Source organism: Triticum dicoccoides, chromosome 3B (assembly GCF_002162155.2).
Source record: "Triticum dicoccoides isolate Atlit2015 ecotype Zavitan chromosome 3B, WEW_v2.0, whole genome shotgun sequence".
NCBI classification, from domain to species: domain Eukaryota; kingdom Viridiplantae; phylum Streptophyta; class Magnoliopsida; order Poales; family Poaceae; genus Triticum; species Triticum dicoccoides.
In genome coordinates, this window is record NC_041385.1 from 546,155,887 (window position 1) to 546,165,407 (window position 9,521).

General features: G+C 46.8%; 1 pseudogene; it reads right to left on the bottom strand.

Annotated features, from left to right (window-relative positions):
* Window positions 1-3,688: 3,688 nt before the first annotated feature.
* Window positions 3,689-5,006, bottom strand: LOC119279636 (annotated as a pseudogene).
* Window positions 5,007-9,521: the final 4,515 nt, after the last annotated feature.

A 9,521-nucleotide genomic window follows, 5' to 3' on the forward strand; every position in this document is an offset into this window, starting at 1 on the left:
GGGGTTTGATGGAGGCGAGGAGGCGTGTTCAGCCGGGCGTGCAACGGGTGGTGCAGTACTATTCGGTTTGACATCGGGCGGTGCAGTTCCCGATACGGCTTTAATGCAGACGAGGGAGGGAGTAGCGGTTCCCGAAATGTTGAACAGCCAATGCATCCTCCTTCTATTAATGCATGAGGGAAGTAATGGGAGGAGGACCGGGAAAAGAGGTTGCACGATGTGAATGCAACGCAGTTTGCCCTCATATAAAGGCGCCCCTCCATTCCAATGCATCTACCACATCGTACGCACCTAAGCATTTGCCTAAGCACCTACACTAAGCGCAAAAGTGCTCACTCCAGACCCATGGAGGCGATGCACGCGAGCGGCCAGTGGTTGTGCCAGATAGTCCACGCCGCCGTCCTGCGGCATGGTGCCAAGGATCATCTCCAGACGGTGTTGGAGACCGGCTGGTGGATGGCCGCCGTCGACGCCAACTACGACTCTTAGTTGGACCATATGATCGTTGCCACCACCAACAAGTTCACCGTCCTCAAGAAGCTCGCGGACTACATCGCCGTACTCCTCCAGCCCGCGCGCCCGGGCTCCTCATTGTGTGACACCCTAATCGGCCTCCATGGCCGGAACCTCTTTCAAGCACTGGTGGCCCTGCGACTGCCCGCCGATGCCATGAAGAATGTCCACCTCGAGGTCGCGCTCGCCGCAAGGCGCCTCGCCCTGCAAGAATTTGTCGACCTACACATCCACGTGTATGAGCAAATTGTGTACATAGGTAGCTACAAGGCTAGTGAGGATGCTACGATGTTGGCCTTCCTCAACCGGCTGTAAGCCTTGGATGCCTTTGCTTAGAAGCACCTTGACCTCGCCACAAAAGCCGCCGCTCCTTAGCCACCGATTAGTGGCCCGGCGCACTAAGTTGAGGAGGAGGAGGTCGAACGTTGATGGATGCATCTTTCTTCTTGCCTCCTGTAACCACCACTGCGATCGCATCATCGTGGCCTTAATTCTTATTGTGCTGTTGCATTCTCGTTCCAGTCAATACCGACATGTGCGATCCCTTTGCTTAATTATATGCATCATTGTAACTAGTACTCCATCCATCAATTTATAAGTTGTGCTTACCTTTTCCATCAACTTCGTGCAACGCGTGGGCATCTTGCTAGAAACACTAGAACATGTCGGACTGCATGTGACCAAACCGATGATGCGCCAACCTAGCTACTATGTACCCTGCTTATTTGGCGGAAATAGCCCCGCCCTTGCGTTTCCAATCATTATTTCTATCTATCGATCGTGCCAAGGAGCAGAACCAAATGTTACAATTTATACATGTTTCTCTACTCCTACTCCTATAAAAGACTCGGTTGGTGATGGTGGTGTGTCTGCCATCCGTTGTTTCTGACCATTAGATCTGCATCTAACGGTTGTGAGGTAAGTTGTGGCATTTTTGCAACAATAGCCCACTTCTCTGCTCCAATTTGCAGAAAACCCCTTATTATCTTGAAAGCAACCACATCCCTCCCTCACTTCATCAAAACAGCCTGAGAAATATATTTTGAGTGAAAAGTAATATATTAGGAGTATATCAAAACAAGAGTGATTTCTTTCTAGTTTGTGAACAAGTACTACTATTCTACTACTTTGGATCCGTCGCAGCGCACGGGCACATTGCTAGTAAAAGGAAAAGGCCTGCCGCGTTCACGTCGCACCCCCACGTGCCCGGGAATCGGGAGTACTCCATGGCCCGTCCGGCATGACACATAGCTTGGGGAAGGCGTGTTGCCTAGCATTTTCACTTTCATGTGGGACCGCCGTTGAGCAAACCGACTATTGGAAAACCACACCCCTCCCACCGCCGAATTGGAAAACAGAAACAAGGGGAAGATCTAGCTGTAGCACGGAAGCCAAGAAATTCGGTGTCACACGGGGCTCGTTGATAGAGTAGGAGCATTCCGTACTACTACTCCTGCTAGTACCAAGTTTGTACTATACAACTAGTACTACCACTATACAACTAGGTACGTGCACGACATAACATCGTAGGAACAAAAAACGGGAAGATCTTGTTTTGGGTGATTTATATTTTTTCAGTCAACATAGTATGAATAATACTAGCAAAAATGCATGTGCGTTGCAACGGGAAAAATGCTATATGTGTGGGGTGGAGGGAGGGTTATCACTTCTATATGGGTCAAGGATAGTCCTACCATTTTCAAATTGTGGGCATGAGTGCTAGAGCTATTATCTCAGACATTTTTATGCCCAGATAAATCAAGAACTAATGATATCACTTAATTGTACCAATAATATACTTATGTTACATCACCCAGAAAAATATTATTGTAAAAAGGAACGGATTTAAAAAATATGGTTCACAATCATATATGCATGCAGGGGATCAATATTTTGCTTCAAAGTTCTATGAAGAGTTTGTGGCTCATGCCTCATTACAATTAGAAGAAGAAAATCTTGTCATCTGTAGGAGGGCTCTAGCACTTTGCAGAAGTTATACCTGCGAGATTCATTCTCAAATAAAATTCGGAAGTGCAATACCAGATCTAACAGTAGTCACAGTACAACTCCAGCCTCCTCGTTTGTTAACTTGCCGTTGTTCTAATGTAGATTTGGCATCAGCCTCTCTAGCAGAAGGAAAATTCATGTCAATAATAGACTTTGAAAACTCAAAGTACAAACTAAATAAAATCCTTCTCAAGTGTGTTTCTGCTTCCACAATAATAATAAAGAATTCTACTTAAATGAGTGTCAAAAGGGATACTTATTGTAGATTACATGAGGAGCCAATAACTGTTTTTGCCTAATAGAAAACAACAGGTAGAGAATCTTGTGCCAATAAAATCAATCCTTGGTGATTCAGAAACGTACGATGAACTACACGTAGATTAAACTAAACATTAATTCGAATTTTGAACTGATCCTAGACTACCAGTGTGACACTTGATGTTGGTTGTGTTGCCAAAGTTACAACAGACTTGCTGCTACATTGGTACTCCACATAACCAAAGTCAATCATTGCTGCTAAACTGGTAATCCACATGAATAAAATCAATCAACCATGTACCAAATTTATCTCTAAATTGTAAGTGCGCGAAGGACACAGAACCTACTACGAAAACATAAGTGTTGAGTCATCTAATTAATACAACTTAGTCTAAGGTGATAAGAGTAATGGTAAGTAGCCATTGCTGGGAGATGTGATTTATTGTTGCATACTGCATTGTACATGAACATTTTACAAATGCTTATGATATATAAACATCAATTTATATATATCTACATGGGAGCATTTCAGAAAACACATGGTGAGCATGAGTGTCACACAAACCTACAGCTTCCTAGATTTCCATGTCTCATACATGGTGGTGGGCAGAAGCTGCAGCATGTTACTCCTTAGCTTGGGGGCCCTGGTCATGGATGGCCCTACTGGCCAGGGGGCAAGGGGGCAATGGCTAGCAGCACCCACGTAAACCTGTAGCTTTGCATCAAGGCGCCTTTCATGCCAACTACAGTAGCAAATTTTGCAGTGTTGGAAGCGGGCAGTGGAAGCTTACTCACATCAATCGAAAAAAGGACAGAGGACGTCGGATCTTGATGATGGGTGGCTGGGACCGAGGACGAGCCTGGACGACCTGTGGCAGCAGCACAATAGCTCCGTCGTGCTGGCATCTCGTCATTGGTCCCTGGCACCACGGTAAGAAGGCAGGAAGGAGAGGGAGCTCCCAAAGGGCGACGGCGACCCGAGATCCCTCGCGTCGGCAGGGCCGTCGACCTTCACGAACCAGAAGTGATGGAGAAGCAACATAGTAGTACAGGTCGGTGTTTGAACGGATACTACTAAAATATGCCTCGGGAATCCAAAGAAAATAAGACATTGTCAAACAGCATATACAGGTTGACAGCACATAGGGACATATTCAGGAAATCAAGCATCTGCTTTTCTTAGAGCTAGTAAATTAGTGATGTTATTCTTCGTACCAAAATTCTGATTAGCAAAAGTATTGGACTAGCTGAGAAAATGGAGATTGTTTAACAAATAGTAGCATTATACATGTAATTTAATAAACATATGTTGCAACAACATTGCTTCTCATAGCATCACCAGATTGGTGCATGCGCTTAATTAGATAGTGGTGGTGTTTGTCTATCTTTCAATCAATATACGGAAAATGCTTATGATTAGCATGAAGGGAAATACTCACGTCAAAATCCCATTCACTATAGAGGTCAGGATCATCTACATTCCCCATATGTATGCATAAGCCATCATTGTATCCGCTGAATCCTGCCAATCTGAAGTACTCAATCCTCTTTCCGTGGAACAGTCTAGTGAAGAATTTCTCTCTAAGTGCCAAACGAAAAGTGGTCTTTCATGATAGAGCAAAACCAATTAATAGCAGTTCTATCTGCGTGCCCCAAAACAGAAGGCTCAATCATGAAAAGGGCTGTCAGGATAACTGATTTGAACTAAACATTTCACTAAATTTTGCAGGTCGGCATGAATCCGGCTACCATGAGCTGAAGCAGAGACCTAGGCTGACGAATGAACTTACGATCAGTGAGATGCCAACAGCTTCCCTCACATACTCTTCATCTTCAAATGTGTCCAGCACATCGAACTCCCCATCAGTGATCCCCTTCCAAACATGCAGTGTAGACACATGAACAGATTGTCACTCGTTCTACACTTCAACCGTTCCATACTGACAGTACTCGCCATTGTTCACATCTTAACTTGCAGTGGACAAACTAAGAAATTAACACCAAGTATACGGGATGTGTGTGCGTGGGATTGCACGCACCTTTCTGGGGACTTTGTTGCCATCGATGGGGAGCATCGCCGGGTAGACGCGGCCCCTGATGTTGAGCCTCTGGCTGCGACAAAAGCAACATGAGAATAGCGACAGGGGACGTAGAGGGAGAGGGAGAACACATGACGAACACCGGGAGGAGTGGACACTCACCTGGGCAAGAACCACCACGAAGGACATCCCCGGCGACAGTGCGAGGTCCTGCACGTCGTCATCGGCGCCCTTGCCATCGCCTTTGCCGCCCTCTCCTCTCTGAGCGAACAACAGCCGCCGGCGCCACTGCAGGTGAATCCCCTTTCGTGGCCGAGAGCGCCGGGAGGCCGACTCGGTCAAGGACGCTGAGGAGGAGGCCCTGTCTGCAACAACCTGGACCCGGCCCAAGAGTGGGTGACTGCGTAGCAGGCCGTCTTGGCCCAAGTGGCTTGTAATAGCAAGTACTTATAGTTGCATGTATGTCCCGTGCAATCTGCAGACTCTAGACACATGTTTTTCCCCTCTCGCTAGGGTTTCTCCTACTCGCGGCGGCAATTGCCAGCACGTCGAGATCGCTACTCCCCTGCTGCCTCCCCCGTCCTTAACGCCGGTGTATTGCTCAGGGTTTTCCCTGCGGCAACCACGATGCTGGATGCGTGAGGAGATCTAGGGACTCCTCAACAGCCCGATCGTGTTTCTCTATCGGGTTAGGGTTTTTAGAGATGGCGGACAAAGCTTTGGGGTCAAAGGTTGTAGACTCCAAAGATGTGGCAGAATTGATGGAGAGGCTTGGACTAGAAGAGAACGATCTGGATGATGTGGTCTTCGAGGAACAAGAACCCCCTCCGCCAGAGTCGGTCTGTTGGATGGCATTGGCTAGGGTTCATACTGCAAAATCCTACAACCAATACTGGTTCTTCAAGACAATGAGAGCAGCATGGGATCTAGCACAAGAGGTAAAGATTAGACCCCTTGAAGATAACCTATACACTATGCAGTTTATATTCTTGGGCGATTGGGACAGAGTTATGCAAGATGGTCCGTGGAATTTTAAGGGTTTTGCGGTGATCATTGCGCCGTATGATGGGTTTACAAAACCGTCCCAGATCAAACTTGACACCCTTGAGATACGGGCACAGATTCATGATCTCCCGGATGGATTTTGCCCCATGTTGAAGGCCATGGCAGGGAAGATTGGTGAGGTGGTGTTCGTGGAACCCAAGTCTCACGATTTTGAAGGAAACTTTTACAGGGTTAGAGTCAAGATCGATGTCAATAAGCCCCTGAAGAATGCTACATCAATTGTCAAAGAAAACAAGCGACAGATCTTTCTGGTGAAGTATGAACGCCTTCCTGACTGGTGTGCAGTGTGTGGCCATCTCGGTTACCAATTCAAGGAGCATGGGGACGGGATCCATCCTCCAAAGGCCCTGGTTTTCAAGGAGTTGCGAGCAAGCTGGTTCCGTGGTGCTGGAAGGGGTCCGGGAGAAGGTCGGGCTCGCAGAGGTGGCTTAGGTCGTGGTACAGCAAGGGGCGGCGCTGGATTTGGCCCTGGCAGAGGCATGGCCCAGCAGCCACAGCAGTTTGAAGAGGATGAGGATGCTCTCATGGAGGATGCTGATGCAGCTAGAAAGAGAGCGTTGGTGGGCAATACAGGTGACAGAAACTTTGCAAAGGGGGTGTCGGCCGATGTACTCATGCTGCCGGCACCTCTAGTAGTCCCTCCAAGCCCTACATCGCGACAAGAGCAGAAGAGAGCCAAAGTCGCCAATACTGATAAGGGTTTGCCAAAGAAAAACCTCACCGACAAGTCCAAGGAAGCGCCCATCACGGAGACCCAGTGCGGCCTCCGCGGGGCACAATGAGTATATTGTGTTGGAACTGTCGTGGGGTGGGTAGACCTGCGATAGTTCATGAGCTTTGCGACCTTGCAAAGCAGTTTACCTCGACAGTACTTTGTATAGTGGAAACTCAACTAGACAGGGTTCGTGTCGAGAATTTGAAATCTTCTTTTGGTTATGATAATAGTTTTGCTGTAAGCAGTGCTGGTAGAAGTGGAGGTTTAGGCATGTTTTGGAACAATGAAATAAAATTGAAAGTTGATGGTTATTCCCGGTACCACATTGATGCACTAATTGATGAATCAGGTCCAAATCCTTGGAGGCTAACCTGTGTCTATGGAGAAGCACATGTGGCATCAATGCAAAATACGTGGGATACTATTCGAAGTGTCGTAGCAATGTCTCCTTTACCATGGCTCCTAATAGGCGATTTCAGCGAAGTACTGCATGTGGGAGAGCATGATGGAGTGGGACAGAGAAGTCAAAGTCAGATTGCTTCTTTCAGAATGGTTGTTGATGAATGTGCTTTGCTTGATCGAGCATAAGGTTGCAGGAGGCTCATATACTCATGTCCGACTGGATAGAGCACTCGCTTGTAGTGCTTGGACTGCGCAGTTTCCAAGGGCTCGAGTAGACCACCTGACGTCAGGATCATCGGATCACGTACCAATTATTTTACACCCGCACGACGAGGCTTGGGTTAGACAACATCAGCATGTTTTTCGGTACGAGACGATGTGGGAATCACATGACCAGTTGCACTCGAAGGTAGCTATTGATTGGGGAAAAGCTGGCGGCGTTGGCATTATCATTATCTGCATGGTACAAGTCTACATTCGGTAGCGTTCGCAAACAAATCCGAACCCTAAAGCACGAGCTGGAGATCCTGCAAGGTGTGCGAGGAAGGGTTGGTCCCTCTCACAGAGAGTTGAAGATCAAGGAAAACCTAATTGAGCTATATCACAGAGAAGAATTAATGTGGAGGCAACGGGCTAGAGTTTACTGGCTACATGCGGGAGATAAGAACACCCGTTTTTTTCATCTACGGGCAGGCATGCATAGGAGGAAAAATCTGATTAAATTGCTGGTTCAAGAGGATGGCAATTCGATGGAGGACATACAAACTATGAAAGATATGGTTAATTCTTTTTATGGTAATCTTTACACATCAGAAGGGGTCCATGATATGGAGGAGGTGCTGAATACAGTACCACTAAAGGTAACCGCCCAGATGAATGAACAGTTGAATGTGCCATACACTTCTGAAGAGGTAAAAACCGCGTTATTCAAAATGGCACCGACAAAGGCTCCTGGCCCCGATGGATTTCCTGCTCACTTTTTTCAACATCATTGGGAGATCTGTGGTGAAGAGGTAGCCCGAGTGGTGCTAGGTATTGTCTCAGGCAAGGAGAGTGCTAAGGATATCAACAATACAGTGCTAGTTCTAATCCCGAAGGTAAAAAACCCTACCTTGCTTACACAATTCCTGCCAATTAGTTTGTGTAATGTACTGTATAAGGTTGCATCAAAAGTGATAGCTAATCGCTTGAAGCTAATATTGCCGGAGATCATCTCAGAAGAGCAGTCGACCTTTGTTCTGGGTAGATTGATTACTGACAATATCATTGCAGCTTACGAATGCCTTCATTTTATGAAGAGAAATAAAGCTCAGATCCACAGGTCTTGCGCACTGAAACTGGATATGATGGAGGCATATGATCGTGTCGAGTGGGACTACCTCAGAGCTATCATGTTGAAGCTTGGGTTCAGACGGACCTGGGTTGATATTGTTATGGGGATGGTCTCATTTGTCTCCTTCTCAGTCATGTTTAATGGAGAAAAATTAGAAGAGTTCAACCCTTCGCGTGGTATCCGCCAAGGGGATCCTATTTCACCCTATTTGTTTTTGCTGGCAGCAGAGGGCCTTTCGTGCCTCTTAAAATCTTGAGTTCAGTCATCTAATCTAGGAGGAATCAAAGTGGCTTCAACGGCACCGCCGATAAACCACTTGTTGTTTGCAGATGACCGCCTGCTGTTTTTTAAAGCAAATTCAGAGGGGGCGGAAGAAGTGTCTCTTTTATTGGAAACCTATGCTAGGGCTTCAGGCCAAAGAGTGAACCGGGATAAATCTTCATGCTTTTTCAGTAAGGGATGTCCAGAACTAGTTCGAGAACTGGTAAAACAAATGTTGCAAGTTCCCAATGAACAACTTACCGAGAAATACTTGGGGCTGCCAACGGATGTGGGCTCATCCAAAAACGGACCTTTCAAGTACCTTAGTGATCGGTTATGGAACAAAATAAGAGGTTGGATGGAGAAAACCCTATCGGCTGCAGGGAAGGATGTGCTCATCAAGTCCGTAGCACAAGCCATCCCGGTTTTTTCGATGTCATGCTTCAAACTGCCAAGAGGGTTATGTGACAAGTGAACCTCAGCTATACGGGCTTTTTGGTGGGGAAGCAAGCAAGGGAAGAGGAAACCCTATTGGGTGTCGTGGGACAGTATGACAATGCCGAGATATATGGGTGGGCTTGGGTTCCGTGACTTTGAGCTCTTTAATTTGGCTCTACTGGCTCGGTAAGCTTGGAGGATATTGGTCTCCCCAGAGTCCCTTAGCACTCGTATTTTAAAATCGGTGTACTTTCCAAATTGCTCGATACTAGAAGCCACTATTGGGAGTCATCCTTCACATATTTGGAGATATATTCTGGAAGGAAGGGATATCATGAAACAAGGTCTAATCAGGCGAATCGGTGATGGATCATCGACGGAGATATGGAATACTAACTGGATCCCTCGGCCTGAATTTATGAGGCCTTTATTTGCTAGAGTGCGTGATCCGCCGCAGTTAGTTGCTGAGCTCATTGACTCAGGTAATGCA